Source organism: Saccoglossus kowalevskii, chromosome 18 (assembly GCF_978046115.1).
Source record: "Saccoglossus kowalevskii chromosome 18, keSacKowa6.1, whole genome shotgun sequence".
In the NCBI taxonomy this organism is placed as follows: Eukaryota; Metazoa; Hemichordata; class Enteropneusta; family Harrimaniidae; genus Saccoglossus; species Saccoglossus kowalevskii.
Window position 1 is genome coordinate 1816602 of NC_140658.1, and position 18901 is coordinate 1835502.

The window sequence follows — 18901 nt, forward strand, 5'->3', positions numbered from 1 at the left end:
TACGTTGTTCTAATATGGTCATATTTAGTGTTACGGTGTCCCAATGTGGTAATATTTAGTGTTACGGTGTCCCAATATGGTAATATTTAGTGTTACGGTGTCCCAATATGGTAATATTTAGTGTTACGGTGTCCCAATATGGTAATATTTAGTGTTACTGTGTCCCAATATGGTAATATTTAGTGTTACGATGTCCCAATATGGTAATATTTAGTGTTACGGTGTCCCAATATGGTAATATTTAGTGTTACGGTGTCCCAATATGGTAATATTTAGTGTTACGATGTCCCAATATGGTAATATTTAGTGTTACGTTGTCCTAATATGGTAATATTTAGTGTTACGGTGTCCCAATATGGTAATATTTACTGTTACGTTGTCCTATTATGGTAATATTTAGTGTTACGGTGTCCCAATATGGTAATATTTAGTGTTACGGTGTCCCAATATGGTAATATTTAGTGTTACTGTGTCCCAATATGGTAATATTTAGTGTTACGATGTCCCAATATGGTAATATTTAGTGTTACGGTGTCCCAATATGGTAATATTTAGTGTTACGGTGTCCCAATATGGTAATATTTAGTGTTACGATGTCCCAATATGGTAATATTTAGTGTTACGTTGTCCTAATATGGTAATATTTAGTGTTACGGTGTCCCAATATGGTAATATTTACTGTTACGTTGTCCTAATATGGTAATATTTAGTGTTACGGTGTCCCAATATGGTAATATTTAGTGTTACGGTGTCCCAATATGGTAATATTTAGTGTTACGGTGTTCTAAATAAGTGATTTTTGGTGTTATGTTGTCTTGATAGAAGTGATGTTTGGTGTTATGTTGTCTTGATAGAAGTGATGTTTGGTGTTCCGTGCCAAATATGGGCGATGTTTGGTGTTCCGGTGCTCAATGGGGGTGATATTACGGAGTCCCAAGAGGGTTGTTGTTTGCTGTTACGGTGTTTCAAAAGGGGTGATGTTTTGTGTTACGGTGTCCCAATAAGAATATATTACGGTGTCCCAATAGAAGAGATGTTTGGTGCTAGGATGATGTTTGGAGTATGTCTCCAGTTTAGTGAATGACCGTTGTATTTAATGGAGGGACTACGTGTTTGCCTCAAGTCAATGACATGTGTATACACTGTATTGTTCTGACAAGTCTTAGATAAATTGAATAATGATGAAGCAATTATGGGAAAGTATTTCACAATTTTCATGATAAGATAACCGAATACGATAACAAAAATATAAAGCAATAAACAGTTGATATACAATGTAACATTTCATAGGAATACAAATTAGGAAATTGACATCAGATTAGTATGAATTGTGTAATTAAATTGATTTGGTTCGATAACTTAGATTCGCGTTGGCACGAACTACGATTTCTATACACTTTGTCTCACCAACATATGTTACCTAGTATATACTATGCAATATATGGGAGATAAGATATTAAATAATTATAATTTACTACATCCGATTTCATTAAAAGTTTTGTTCTGATAACAATAAAGTTCATATTCATAAGTCCATGATGTTACTCTTGAGACGGTCAATGTGTTCGTATTGTGGACTGTATAGCTACAATGACGTCATGTGTAGATGCGTACTATTAATACCGTTAAGGTAGAAGCCTACTCATAAATGAAAATACCTATAATTTATTCATTTTGCAATAAATTGTACTCCAAGGCATTATGAGGGTATTAATCGAAAAAGGTTGGGGGTCACCAGCTTTTTTTTGAACAAATTGATGGATGATTTTAGTGGAAAATCGCCGTTTTGACACTGTTATAACACTTTAACCACAGGTTCCTATGGCGGAGATATTATGCAATATCTCAAAATCTAGCCTGGTGACATAGGCTGCAAAAATCATATATCGTTAATGATGGAGTACTTTTTGTTGTTATAAATTATTTGATAAGATCTGGGTTTTAAAAAGTGTCAAAAAATGCATTTTTTCTTTAGCATTGTGTTCTATAGAATTGTTCTAATAATAGCAATTTTCAAGAAATATTAGGACACATTTCTCAAAAAGCTTAACTGTAACACACAAAATAATGCTATTTCATTGTACCATGAGACATTAGCTTCATGACTTTACCTAATAAACTAATGAACCTTGTCATTTATGACTAATTTTGTCAAAAATTATGACTAGGCTTCTACCTTAAGGGTTGATTTGCTCCACTGTCCGTGCACGTTTCATCTGCCCGTCATCTTTAAATGTAGTATGACATGCTATCATTTGGCCCTTGTGACGTCACGTAATGGTTAGTTGTAATGGCACCAGATGCAGTATAATGTGTATTTTTTTAGATCTTAATCACTAGGAACAAAAACAAACATAACCTTGTGTATATCCTGTTGACATTTTCTTCTCGTTATCTCAGATCTTACCCTATCTGTTAATTTAAACCATGCTCCCAATATGAAATGTGTTTATGCATTAGGACTCTCTAATGTCCAGAGTAACAGTGAATCATTTTAACGGCCCTCGTATACTGTACCGGTCAGGTCAACGGCAGTCCTTCAACTACTTGCAAACACATGACACATATTTCGATATAAGGCGAATCTCTCTTGTGACGTCACCGTGCATGATGGATTCAAGTTGTTGCGTATACATGAACATACCAATATACATTGTTCATATATTCACTGGTTTGAATCACACACTACGTCATATAAGATAACTTGTGTACCTGAGAAATGGCTGTATGAGTTTTAAAGTGCAATACGGACGAAAATCTTTTATTCTGTAGATAAACCATCCTGCTGACTAAATTGGGTTGGGATTTATCATAAACCAAACAACTTTCCAGACACTCAATAGTATTCGTTGGTTGAAAATGCAAGGCCATTTATAGGATAGGATAGGATAGGATAGGATAGGATAGGATAGGATAGGATAGGATAGGATAGGATAGGATAGGATAGGATAGGATAGGATAGAATAGGATATTTTATTTGGTACGTAAACAATACAGTCAACAGTATACAGTATTAGGATAGGATAGGATAGGATAGGATAGGATAGGATAGGATAGGATATTTTATTTGATACGTACAAAATACAGTCAACAGTATACAGTATTAGGATAGGATAGGATAGGATAGGATAGGATAGGATAGGATAGGATAGGATAGGATAGGATATTTTATTTGGTACGTACACAATACAGTCAACAGTATACAGTATTAGGATAGGATAGGATAGGATAGGATAGGATAGGATAGGATAGGATAGGATAGGATAGGATAGGATAGGATAGGATAGGATAGGATAGGATAGGATAGGATAGGATAGGATAAGATAGGATAGGATAGGATAGGATAGGATAGGATATTTTATTTGGTACGTACACAATACAGTCAACAGTATACAGTATTAGGATAGGATAGGATAGGATAGGATAGGATAGGATAGGATAGGATAGGATAGGATAGGATAGGATAGGATAGGATAGGATATTTTATTTGGTACGTACACAATACAGTCAACAGTATACAGTATTAGGCTAGGCTAGGATAGGATAGGATAGGATAGGATAGGATAGGATAGGATAGGATAGGATAGGATAGGATAGGATAGGATAGGATAGGATAGGATAGGATAGGATAGGATATTTTATTTGGTACGTACACAATACAGTCAACAGTATACAGTATTAGGATAGGATAGGATAGGATAGGATAGGATAGGATAGGATAGGATAGGATAGGATAGGATAGGATAGGATAGGATAGGATAGGATAGGATAGGATAGGATAGGATAGGATAGGATAGGATAGAATAGGATAGGATAGGATAGGATAGGATAGGATGGGATAGGATAAGATAGGATAGGATAGGATAGGATAGGATTAGATAGGATAGGATAGGATAGGATAGGATAGGATATTTTATTTGGTACGTACACAATACAGTCAACAGTATACAGTATTAGGATAGGATAGGATAGGATAGGATAGGATAGGATAGGATAGGATAGGATAGGATAGGATAGGATAGGATAGGATAGGATATTTTATTTGGTACGTACACAATACAGTCAACAGTATACAGTATTAGGCTAGGCTAGGCTAGGATAGGATAGGATAGGATAGGATAGGATAGGATAGGATATGATAGGATAGGATAGGATAGGATAGGATAGGATAGGATAGGATAGGATAGGATAGGATAGGATAGGATAGGATAGAATAGGATAGGATAGGATAGGATATTTTATTTGGTACGTACACAATACAATCAACAGTATACAGTATTAGGATAGGATAGGATAGGATAGGATAGGATAGGATAGGATAGGATAGGATAGGATAGGATAGGATAGGATAGGATAGGATAGAATAGGATAGGATAGGATAGGATAGGATAGGATAGGATAGGATAGGATAAGATAGGATAGGATAGGATATTTTATTTGGTACGTACACAATACAGTCAACAGTATACAGCATTAGGATAGGATAGGATAGGATAGGATAGGATAGGATAGGATAGGATAGGATATTTTATTTGGTACGTACACAATACAGTCAACAGTATACAGTATTAAATAACATTATTATACATCTGTCACCGTAACGCCATAAGTTACAGCGTGCCGTAATTTTGCGGTATTTTACGGGGTATTTTCATACTACCATATTTGGAAATGCGAATTCCAAATATGGAATGATTACGCACGTAAGCGTCCTCTAAAAATAAAAAATAAAAAACATGGCTGCCACCTGGATTTGACCGGACTCCATACAAAGAAGTTCGCTGATTCTGTTCTAAACTTATTGGATTTCGGCATTTCCATGATGTATTCTTGAAGAGAAAAGATGTATAATAATAAGGTTATTACGAAGATTATCATTTGCCATCTTGACTTTATCAAGCAGTTAGTGTTACATTACCGGAAGATACGTGTTGTCTCACTTGGAACTGTGTTCTACGTTACCAGAGGATACGTGCTGTCTCACTCGGAATTGCGTTCTACATTACCGGAAGATCAGTGTTGTATCGCTTGTAATAACCTACTATATAACTGGGAATTACATTACGTTATTGGAAGCTTTGTAATGTATTTTTCAAAGCTACACGTTACATTATATGAATTTTGTGTACTGTACATGAATATGTAATTTAAGTCAACTATATTGTACATTCCAGTAATTGTCTATTCAAAGGCTAAGTAAAATCTGAAATCATTCTTTCTGTAATTTTCTCATACATTGTGCAGTTTAATGCTTCATTAATGGGCAGAAAATCCTAGATTTGTAAACAGATTGTATTTAATTCCGCCTTGATCAATTAAAGTTATTCGTTCAATGTTATCTAACTCGTACGTGGTCTTGCAGTTTGATGGATGGATCGAACACTAGGCAACATAGTCAAAATTGTTGGCATCTCGTATGCATGACAATCTTCGTACTAACCTTATAATACTACAAATTATTACATGTTCTCGTTTTTATTGTGTTTTCAAACGACGTAGCATACCGATATCCATTACCTTTCGACGTGGACACATTTAACAGTGACGTAGAAACGAAACAATATGTCCTTTCCACACGGTATTATTATAAACGAAGATTAATTTAAATATTCTTTACGCATGGTCGGTGGATTCTCAATACATCCGTTCATTGTGTGAAGTTTCAAATAAATTGACACGATTTGCTCAAACACGATGTCAATGACCTCCTTTAACAATGTGGTTTTTGCAATGCTTTTTACCAAACTGTATTGATCAGTTTTAATGGAAATGGTAATTTCGTAGATTGTAATCTTATATCAGTGTGCTGAAAGGACACTCAAGTAAATAGAACCACGCATTACACTGTCACACCAACGTTCAACGGCGCCTCCTCAAACTGACACATTTCGTGCTCGTACACTGGTTATCAAGGTCAACTCTGCTACATGAACTCCTGAACCCATTACCCACACGGACATCTGTTAAACTAAACTTGTTACTATACATTTTGTTAAATGGGTGTGGGAGAACACGTGTGATGTAAACAAATACAACGATGCATCTAACATGTCATACGCACTCACTGTAAACAATATCAGTGTATATGTAATTAATGCATGTGTATTACTTATCGAAGATAAACACGTTTTAGGGTGGTTTGTGATTCAAGTTCATGTGTCATTTGAGAGTCAAATACCTGTGCTAAACTTACTGTAAATATGTTTGATTGGTTGTGAACATATTAATACAGCGTTTTCAATTGTATCAAGCATTACAGATGCAATACGGGCGATTACATGTAAGTTTGAATATTTATTTGTGTCACTAAATTTTAATGAATACATTGGATTATGATTTATCATGAAGTAAAAACGTCATTCTTGTAACAAGCAGCTGGTTATTATTAGTTCGATGAAACAAGGATATTCTCTAATACGCATGCGTACTGATTGTTTTGGTAAGTACAACAACCACTGCGCATGCGTATTAATGTTTTTTTTATTTTATTTTACAATAAAGTACGATCTGACTGTGCCATATTTAACAGTATTAAAGTAAATATCTATTTTCGTTCATATTGCAACTTTAAATTCAATTAATGGCATTTATCAACTTCAAATAATCAAGGATTAATACATATAGTATGTTATGATATGCGTTACTTTCACGTAAATTCAATACATGGTTCAGACTACAGAGTAGAGACGGCACATGAAGGGAATCCTGTAAAGGCCGTCGCCACAGTTTAATTAAAATGAATTCACTTTCACTCAGCTTGACAGTTTTCAAACGCACTTACATAAAATACGCCCTCTTGTGGCAATTGTTGTATATAGTTTTTAGGTGTATGTGTGCAGTGGCGGCGGCACAGGGGGCAGAGGACGGTCGCCTCCTCGAAAAACAAATTTGGGGGCATCGCTGCTCCGAAATCAAGCTGAATTCCTTTGTGTCAGAAAAATTTGCATCTCAAATTGCAGGAAATAGCGTTTCAGAGGGTCAAGATTTCAAAATTTTAAAGGGAAGCATGCCCCCGGACCCCCTAGTAAGGTTAGTAAGCAGATCTCGACCCTCATCCAAAATTTGGTGCCGTCGCCTCTGGATAGTTTGCAAATAGTAACGCAAATTGAGACATTTTCAAATTAATTTAAAATAGTTGTTTTCAGAAATGTATAGAATTCCACAATTGTCGAACTATGAAAATAATTTTCATTAAGTAGAAAATAAATGCCTTTCCATTCGGACGTTCTGTATCATATACTGAGATACTGGAAGTTTATGTAAGTGATTAAGCTAAAGGGTTGGCTATATAACGCACAACCGAAATCCCAACCGGAGCCGAAATATGTGGAACCGCACACACACACACATATATAGATCATGAACTTAAATTCAGCATGAGTTAAATTACATTACATTTAATTAAATTGCAATTCGAAAACGGAATAAAGAATAATTAAACTTTTTCAAAATACATTCCTATATTGAAATGCAATTTACTTACAATTTAATTAAATTGTAGCAAGTTAAAATAATTTAAATTCAATGAAAATCAACTTAAACTTACGTTAAAGGGTCGTGTGGTCTTCACGCTGTGCATGCGCAAGATTAATGTTGTTAAACAGTGATCGTATTCCATAACCCAATGCGCCCCCAATGTGGCAAGCACAAATGCGAGTTTTGATACTGCACTAATCAACGACTTTTACTCATCACAGCCATTCAATGCGTTCCAATCACCACACAAATTACACAGTTAGTCATTTGTAGTGTCTACGCGTACGCGTTGATCTGCGCAAGTTCTCATCGCTGTAGCCGACGAGCTCCAAAATAAAATGAATTTAAATATCTCCCTGTCAATTTCTCTTGGAATATTGCACCATTGGAACATTCTTATCTGTGTTTGTTTTGACTTTCTTTGGACTTATAACCCCTACAAACGGCTCCCGGACTCCATTGTCAACACGGGTCACTCTTATACAGAATATGCTTAGTTTTTCGACTTTTCGTGTTACCCACATATCCCACGTATAATTTTGAGGATGAAAATTATGGTGAATATCGTGAGACGTTGTCGGCCATATTAAAGGGCGATCGTCGTCGCGCTGCGCATGTGCGACATATCTTTTGATAAACATTGATTCTCCCACAATCCAATGCGCTCCATAAAACCCGTTTTTAATGACATTTCGAGTGGAGGAATTGCTTGAAATATCACTACAATGATGATATTTTTATCATAGAGCGTAGTTAACAAACGTTCATTTTTTCTGAACAAGATTGAAAGTAAATTTATTTAATATTAATCATAATAAATTGTTTATATAAATATGATCCCTGATCACCGACAAACGACTTCAAATATCAGTACAGTGACACTGCTACAAGTCTAGTAGCAGTAGTATCTTGAAACACATAAAACTCGCCCCGTGATGGCGCAATTTATAACTGATCACAAGCATGGGTCACGTGCTCTTAATGAATTCATAATCGTGGCGGATAGGTGGCTAGCGTGAAAGTGGTTTCAAGTGACGTTGATATGACGAACTTGGCAGTAGTGGTTTTGGCAGTGAACCGTCACCGTAACTATCCACTCTGTGCTACAGTTGTGTTGTGTTGTGTGGTATACTAATATCTATCTAGTCTGTGCTACAGTTGTGTTATACTAATAGCTATCTACTCTGTAGATACAGTTATATAGATACTGTGCTACAGTTGTGGTGTGTAGTACACTAATAGCTATCCACTCTGTGCTACAGTTGTGGTGTGTGGTATACTAATAGCTATCTACTCTGTGCTACAGTTGTGTTGTGTGGTATACTAATAGCTATCCACTCTGCTACAGTTGTGTTGTGTGGTATACTAATAGCTATCTACTCTGTGCTACAGTCGTGTTGTGTGGTATACTAATAGCTATCTACTCTGTGCTACAGTTGTGTTGTGTGGTATACTAATAGCTATCTACTCTGTGCTACAGTTGTGTTGTGTGGTATACTAATATCTATCTACTCTGTGCTACAGTCGTGTTGTGTGTTATACTAATAGCTATCTACTCTGTGCTACAGTTGTGTTGTGTGGTATACTAATAGCTATCTACTATGTGCTACAGTTGTGATGTGTGGCATACTAATAGCTATCTACTTTGTGCTACAGTTGTGTTGTGTGTTATACTAATAGCTATCTACTCTGTGCTACAGTTGTGTTGTGTGGTATACTAATAGCTATCTACTATGTGCTACAGTTGTGTTGTGTGTTATACTAATAGCTATCTACTCTGTGCTACAGTTGTGTTGTGTGGTATACTAATAGCTATCTACTCTGTGCTACAGTTGTGTTGTGTGGTACACTAATAGCTATCCACTCTGTGCTACAGTTGTGGTGTGTGGTATACTAATAGATATCTACTCTGTGCTACAGTTGTGTTGTGTGGTATACTAATAGCTATCTACTCTGTGCTACAGTTGTGTTGTGTGGTATACTAATAGCTATCTACTCTGTGCTACAGTTGTGTTGTGTGGTATAATAATATCTATCTACTCTGTGCTACAGTTGTGGTGTGTAGTCTACTAATAGCTATCTACTCTGTGCTACAGTTGTGGTGTGTGGTATACTAATATATATCTACTCTGTGCTACAGTTGTGTTGTGTAGTATACTAATAGCTATCTACTCTGTGCTACAGTTGTGGTGTGTAGTACACTAATAGCTATCTACTCTGTGCTACAGTTGTGTTGTGTGGTATACTAATAGCTATCCACTCTGTGCTACAGTTGTGGTGTGTGGTATACTAATATCTATCTACTCTGTGCTACAGTTGTGGTGTGTGGTACACTAATAGATATCCACTTTGTGCTACAGTTGTGGTGTGTGGTATACTAATAGCTATCTACTCTGTGCTACAGTTGTGCTGTGTGGTATACTAATAGCTATCTACTCTGTGCTACAGTTGTGTTGTGTGGTATAATAATAGCTATCTACTCTGTGCTACAGTTGTGTTGTGTGGTATACTAATAGATATCCACTCTGTGCTAGAGTTGTGTTGTGTGGTATACTAATAGCTATCTACTCTATGCTACAGTTGTGTTGTGTGTTATACTAATAGCTATCTACTCTGTGCTACAGTTGTGCTGTGTGGTATACTAATAGCTATCTACTCTGTGCTACAGTTGTGTTGTGTGGTATAATAATAGCTATCTACTCTGTGCTACAGTTGTGTTGTGTGGTATACTAATAGATATCCACTTTGAGCTAGAGTTGTGTTGTGTGGTATACTAATAGCTATCTACTCTGTGCTACAGCTGTGTTGTGTGGTATAATAATAGCTATCTACTCTGTGCTACAGTTGTGTTGTGTGGTATACTAATAGCTATCTACTCTGTGCTACAGTAGTGTTGTGTGGTATACTAATAGCTATCTACTTTGTGCTACAGTTGTGTTGTGTGGTATACTAATATCTATCTACTCTGTGCTACAGTTGTGGTGTGTAGTCTACTAATAGCTATCTACTCTGTGCTACAGTTGTGGTGTGTGGTATACTAATATCTATCTACTCTGTGCTACAGTTGTGTTGTGTAGTATACTAATAGCTATCTACTCTGTGCTACAGTTGTGGTGTGTAGTACACTAATAGCTATCTACTCTGTGCTACAATCGTGTTGTGTGGTATACTAATAGCTATCCACTCTGTGCTACAGTTGTGGTGTGTGGTATACTAATATCTATCTACTCTGTGCTACAGTTGTGGTGTGTGGTACACTAATAGATATCCACTTTGTGCTACAGTTGTGGTGTGTGGTATACTAATAGCTATCTACTCTGTGCTACAGTTGTGCTGTGTGGTATACTAATAGCTATCTACTCTGTGCTACAGTTGTGTTGTGTGGTATAATAATAGCTATCTACTCTGTGCTACAGTTGTGTTGTGTGGTATACTAATAGATATCCACTCTGTGCTAGAGTTGTGTTGTGTGGTATACTAATAGCTATCTACTCTATGCTACAGTTGTGCTGTGTGTTATACTAATAGCTATCTACTCTGTGCTACAGTTGTGCTGTGTGGTATACTAATAGCTATCTACTCTGTGCTACAGTTGTGTTGTGTGGTATGATAATAGCTATCTACTCTGTGCTACAGTTGTGTTGTGTGGTATACTAATAGATATCCACTCTGTGCTAGAGTTGTGTTGTGTGGTATACTAATAGCTATCTACTCTGTGCTACAGTTGTGTTGTGTGGTATAATAATAGCTATCTACTCTGTGCTACAGTTGTGTTGTGTGGTATACTAATAGCTATCTACTCTGTGCTACAGTAGTGTTGTGTGGTATACTAATAGCTATCTACTTTGTGCTACAGTTGTGTTGTGTGGTATACTAATAGCTATCCACTCTGTGCTACAGTTGTGTTGTGTGATATACTAATAGCTATCTACTCTGTGCTACAGTTGTGTTGTGTGGTATAATAATAGCTATCTACTCTGTGCTACAGTTGTGTTGTGTGGTATACTAATAGCTATCTACTCTGTGCTACAGTTGTGGTGTGTGGTATACTAATAGATATCTACTTTGTGCTACAGTTGTGTTGTGTGGTATACTAATAGCTATCCACTCTGTGCTACAGTTGTGTTGTGTGATATACTAATAGCTATCTACTCTGTGCTACAGTAGTGTTGTGTGGTATACTAATAGCTATCTACTTTGTGCTACAGTTGTGTTGTGTGGTATACTAATAGCTATCTACTCTGTGCTACAGTTGTGGTGTGTGGTATACTAATAGATATCTACTCTGTGCTACAGTTGTGTTGTGTGGTATACTAATAGCTATCCACTCTGTGCTACAGTTGTGTTGTGTGGTATACTAATAGCTGTCTACTCTGTGCTACAGTTGTGTTGTGTGGTATACTAATAGCTATCTACTCTGTGCTACAGTTGTGTTGTGTGGTATACTAATAGCTATCTACTCTGTGCTACAGTTGTGTTGTGTGGTATACTAATAGCTATCTACTCTGTGCTACAGTTGTGTTGTGTGGTATACTAATAGCTGTCCACTCTATGCTACAGTTGTGTTGTGTGGTATACTAATAGCTATCTACTCTGTGCTAGAGTTGTGTTGTGTGGTATACTAATAGCTATCCACTCCGTGCTACAGTTGTGGTGTGTAGTACACTAATAGCTATCTACTCTGTGCTGCAGTTGTGTTGTTCGGTATACTAATAGCTGTCTACTCTGTGCTACAGTTGTGTTGTTCGGTATACTAATAGCTATCTACTCTGTGCTACAGTTGTGTTGTGTGGTATACTAATAGCTATCTACTCTGTGCTACAGTTGTGTTGTGTGGTATACTAATAGCTATCCACTCTGTGCTACAGTTGTGTTGTGTGGTATACTAATAGCTATCTACTCTGTGCTACAGTTGTGTTGTGTGGTATACTAATAGCTATCTACTCTGTGCTACAGTTGTGTTGTTCGGTATACTAATAGCTATCTACTCTGTTCTACAGTTGTGTTGTGTGGTATACTAATAGCTATCTACTCTGTGCTACAGTTGTGTTGTGTGGTATACTAATAGCTATCTACTCTGTGCTACAGTTGTGTTGTGTGGTCTACTAATAGCTATCCACTCTGTGCTACAGTTGTGTTGTGTGGTATACTAATAGCTATCTACTCTGTGCTACAGTTGTGGTGTGTGGTATACTAATAGCTATCTACTCTGTGCTACAGTTGTGGTGTGTGGTATACTAATAGCTATCCACTCTGTGCTACAGTTGTGTTGTGTGGTATACTAATAGCTATCTACTCTGTGCTGCAGTTGTGGTGTGTGGTATACTAATAGCTCTCTACTCTGTGCTACAGTTGTGTTGTGTGGTATACTAATAGCTATCCACTCTGTGCTACAGTTGTGTTGTGTGGTATACTAATAGCTATCTACTCTGTGCTACAGTTGTGTTGTGTGGTATACTAATAGCTGTCTACTCTGTGCTACAGTTGTGTTGTGTGGTATACTAATAGCTATCTACTCTGTGCTACAGTTGTGTTGTGTGGTATACTAATAGCTATCTACTCTGTGCTACAGTTGTGTTGTGTGGTATACTAATCGCCATCTACTATGTGCTACAGTTGTGGTGTGTGGTATACTAATAGCTATCTACTTTGTGCTACAGTTGTGTTGTGTGGTATACTAATAGTCGTCGCCATTTGACGTAAGTGTGAATTACAAAGGAACTCGGTGAGAACAAAAACTTGATGGGGAAGTCAGGGCAAACAACGTAATGCAACATAATGTAAGAGCTCTATAAATGTAAGAGAATGGAATTTACAGTTTTTTATATCATTTTTTCATTTTCTAGATATTTAACTTTTAATCTGTATTATGTAGTCCGCCATGTTGTTTGGTCAGTAAAGGATTGTGGGTAAAGTGTGACATCATATCTACCTAAATAGCTATCTAAATATTGAGAAATTGCTTTCATCTATAACGTGAGAAATACTGATGCAAATTAGTTGAAATTTTAATGGTATTTGTAACTGAAATTGTCATCTGACTGTAAGGCCGTCGCTGATTGGCTGCTGAGCTGGAATGACAATTTTTGTTTTCAAATACCCCAGGAAAGTGTTCTATGTTCTTCGTGTAATTAGGTGTTTGTATGCAAGGGATTTTTCCACACAAAAACGCCGAATTCGGCCGAATTTTGTTATCGGTTGGCTTAATATAACCCCATCAGATCATATTTTTGTGAAAGATTGATATTTGTCCTGATTTGTAGGAATCTAAAAACGCGTTTCGTACCTTGTCTCTTATTTAGTTTTATGCTGCATTCAAGATATAGTAAATATCGTATTTATTTTATTATCACGTGTGCGCCAGCTGACTGTGGATACAATATCATACACCTGTGACATGTGTGGAAACACATTCCCTGAAATGGACCACCTACAAAAACATGTCAGAACTTATATCAAAACGAAACCACACACCTGTGACACATGTGGAAAACAGTTCAATATCAAAAGCAAACTTTCCAGGAAACATAATTACATAGAACCATACAGCAAATCTTTGTAAATGTGCAAGAAACAATAGTGCTGAAAAATTATACACATGTGACAAGTGTGATAAATCATTTCAGACCAAAAGCCACCTGCATGACCATGTTAGATCTGATACTGATGAAAAGACAATGAACAATGACATAAAACAGCATCATACAAATCATACTGCTGTAATACAATGCACATGTGACAATGAATCACATATCCCAGCCATGAATTATGTAATGGAAAGAAACTATGATGAAAGAAACTATGATAAGTTCATTCAAGATGAGCAGAAACAACACAATACTTTGTATACATTGTATTGTATTTAGTACATAGAGGATTTCATGGATCTAATGGAATTTTTCACTGCACTCTTTGTAACATAATATGTTATGACTGTGTGGAGTTTAACTTTCATATTACACATCCAACCAAATATCCTTGCAATGTATTGCAGGTGTAGTTACAGGTGTTCAACTAATTAGTAATAACGGTAATATATATATTTACATTTAGTGTCAGCCAACCTTTCCTGGTCAACTCAATAATACATACGACTTTGGGGACTATGGAATTATGTGGTACAAACTCTAAATACATATTTCATGACCATAAAGTACTTTTAAGAAATTAATTGTTATTTGTAAGCAAGAAGCCTCAATTTCTCAATGTTGTATCATTCTACTTAGTTTACTGTCCGATCAATGTAAATCAAATGAATTAAAGTTTTCTAAAACAAATGTTAAACGTACTGTTTAAGAAAAGAAAAGTTTATGTGTCAACACAGTCAATAGGAACAATCGAAGTTGTATCTGAAGTGTTGTATTTTTGTGTTGGTAAAATTGAGTGTGTTTGAATATGTCCAATTTATGATAATAAAATGAAAAGTATTCATAAAAACATTTAATTTTCCCAGACTTGTATTACCATTTGATCAAACATAGCTGACTAGAGGCCATTTGTTCCTTAAAACTGTTAAAGTCTGATATTTAAACCTGTCAAAAATGTCATTCAAACTTTCTGTCACGATCATGTGTATTCAGTTTCAGGTGAACATAATTGTTTTCAATTTTAATCGGATTAGTTGTGCATGCAAGTACTGTTCTAATGTGTTATTTTGGGCATAACCAAATTGACAACCATTTTGTCAAAAATCCTAAAAACGCAGTCTGTAAATATTTTGAGAATCATATTCACAGATGAACAAGACTTTAATCATACATGCTGGGTGACATGTGTACGTCATATTATTACTCCTCGTTCGAAAGAAGTCTGCATCAAGATCTGTATATTCTCTTTATACTGAGATTCTCTTCGCACATACTTAATACTTTATCTAATACATATGCGTGTGTGGTCTAAGATAGATATTGGCAACCATTTTTGTTGAAATTTACTAAAATCAGATATTTTAATATATTATTATAATTGGCTGATTTACTTTTTAAGTAAACCAACCCAAAACGGCCATCAGTTCTGTCCTGAGATCTGTATCTTCTTGAGTAATTGAATTCCAACTTTATACATGAAGAGTACATTCGCGTGGCATACACTTGCACATACGATAATGCCATTCAATGAAAGATGGCTGACTGTTTTAGTTGACACGTGCAGACCGTGTGTGCATGCGTGGCAGAGTAACCATTAGTGGAGGTTGTTTCACATGACTTTTTTTTAAAATCTACTCAGGGTCCATCTATCAGGTAACTACGAAAGCCGAGAGGGGTCTTCCTACTTCACGGTTCCAACTTCCGAATTCCGACTTCTAATTTCCGAGTTATTCTTGTTGCAAACCGCAGGAGCAACAAGTACCATCATCTGTAGTGATGAAACTTCATAGTAGTTTCTATCATTTGTGCACAGAATTGTTTTGCATACAGGTTATGGGGTGAGATCAGCGCCAAAATTAGTTTTATTTTTATATTATCTTTGCATTATGATTGGCATTGTCTAACCATATTTATATTGTCTTTGCATTTGAATATATTCTACCTTGGAAAAAGTGACCTGATAATATTCTACCAATGGACCCTTCATTGTGATCTACCTTAGTTAAGACAAGACCACTGATTATGATCTATCTGGGGACAAGTCGCCTGATTATACGCCCTGATTATATTCTACTTTGTGACACGTTCCCTGGTAATTCCTTTATTCTTGTGAGTCAAATATAAGTGAAAACTGCTACCCAAACATATTAATCATCAGTCTCACCTATACTTGACAGACACTGACATTCACTTATTTTTTTCGGACATGAGGTATGAAGAAAGTGCAAGGAACGTTGGTTCCACTAAATGACATTAATTATTATTTTTTCAGGTTCGATAGGTATATTATTAATCGTGAAATTGACTTACTCTTTATTTTAAGGATACAAATATAATGTTATGTTTCATGTTTTCCCCGAAATCTCAGATTTTATGCTTAACTTATATATTTATGTATATATATATATATATCAAGACTCCTATATTTACACATTTTAAATTTCCGACTTCTCACTTCTCACTTCCAAATTCTTACTTCCAATTTCCAAATTCTCACTTCCAAATTCTTACTTCCAATTTCCAAATTCTCACTTACAATTTCAGACTTCCGACTTCACATTTCCACTTCTCACTTCTGAATTCGAACTTGAGAGTTCTCTCTTCAGACTTCAGATTTGCCACTCCGTGCTTCTCATTGCAGGCTTCTAGGAATATATCAATGCATTATAAAATAAAAACAATTTTAGCGCTGATCTCACCCCATAACCTGTATGCAAAACAATTCTGCGCACAAATGATAGACTACTATGTAGTTTCATCACTACAGATGACGGTACTTTTTTGTTGCTCCTGCGGTTTGCAACAATAATAATTCGGAAGTTAGAAGTTGGAACTCGGAAGTTAGAAGTCGGAACTCGGAAGTTGGAACTGTGAAGTAGGAAGGCCCCTCTCGGCTTTCGAACTATGCTGTTATGTTCTACGTCACACACCAAAACTACTTTTATTACTCACTTTATAATAAACAGAATTTTATACATGCGTGTGGTATTTACCATTTAATGCACAGTGCATTGCAAAATGCTTGTTTTCTTGTAAGACACTTGACTGGAAATCTGTTGGTTTTTTAAGGTATTCATGCAGTTATCACGGGGTAAAATTCTCTTCTCTCGGGGTTCTCCACACGTGTCAGGGGGGAATCTCGTCTCGTCTCTATATCTCGTCCCCTTGAGGTTCGGGATCGGGAAAGTCACTTAAGCTTTACAGTCAAATAAGACAAGCACAACGAAATACGTTTCAACTCTCGTCTTAGTCGATCTTTTGGAGCACTCTATGAGACACAGCGCCCTGGGGAAAAGTCCCCAAGACTCTCACAAGGCTGAACCAAGACTCGCCCAAGACTGGACTGCCTCAAGGCTCGCCCCTGGACTGGACTCTCGACTGCGTCTGTCGTGGAGTGTTCGCCAAGACCAACTCAAACTCTCTTTATTCATTTTCAAAACTCTAACCAATTACAAAACAGTAAAAGACTCTAGGGCGTAACCTTCAATCATACAGCCAATCACACTAAGTACTGAATACGTCATATCTTTTGATTAATCGTTCACTACATTAATAACTATGGATACCAACTGTCAGAATCGCGACGGTTATCTGGTAATTAGTTCCAAATCACTGAGCCAAGTTCCGTCCAAAACTTCAAATAGGCCTAAACGATGACAGACATAACACAGCAATTCAGCTAATAATCAACTAATTAAGTCAGTTAACAGATACGCGAAAACAAATTCATGACACAGTCAAAGTCGCCATCTTTGTTCATATAAATCCCATATCTCGCGCCTGTGTGGCGCGACGACCACCGACGTGAGTATCAAATCTGTAAAAGAAAGAAATAAGGAAATGACGAAAGCTAGGCAAACAATAATAAACGTTTTTAAAAACCGGCTGGGTCTTTTAATAAAAGTAGCAACTCTGCCCGCACCAGTGGATGGCTTTACGGGTCTAAATAGTATCATACATTTTGCACAGTAACATTTCTGTGTTGTGTCAGATTTGCTATATGTAAAATTAAATATGATATCATTTTTAATTATTCTTTAAATAAAAGAGCTATCGTCAAGTTGTTCACGGGCACATCAGTCGGACCAGATGGTATTTCTGCATTTGAAATATGCTGATGTCGTCTACACGTTATTGTCCATCACGAATCATGAATAAAACTAACTGAGGATGACGTGAACTCCAACAATTACCGACCCATAGTCATAGCTACAAGAATTTAAAAATTATATGAAATTATTATTTTATTTGCAAACTAATGACTACCAATTTGGTTTTAAAGCCGGACTGATATGGGTATCTTTTCATTGATAATAATATCATAACAGTCCTATATGCTTATGTTTTGATTTTTTAAATGCGTCCGTCTAAGGCCGTTTATAATGTACATTACTGAACTTTGTTCAAAAACTTCTGAAAAGAATAATGTCTAATTTTTCAGAGTGATTGTAATCTGATATAGAAATTTAAGCTTTTCTATGAGATGGGGCTACGACATTTCCTTACTGAACGTCATTAAAACATAACGGAATATTATTGTCTTCTCGCATATTCGCTATGGGCAACTAGAGTTACCGGATATCATGAAAACGTGACGGATGTTAACTGATCAGACAATCCATGAATCATCTATTTAGCGCTGACGGCATTGTTCCTATATGCCCATCATAATTCGTCAAGGGTGTATTCATAAACAGATTAGTTGGTGACTGCTATCCGTGCGACACGACTCACAGTATAATTTTTAATCAATACAACAGTATGTATGCATTTCCGTGTCTGTGTAAATTCAGACGTCTCCCCACTGTAGTATTGAATTATTATAGTACGTTTTGCAG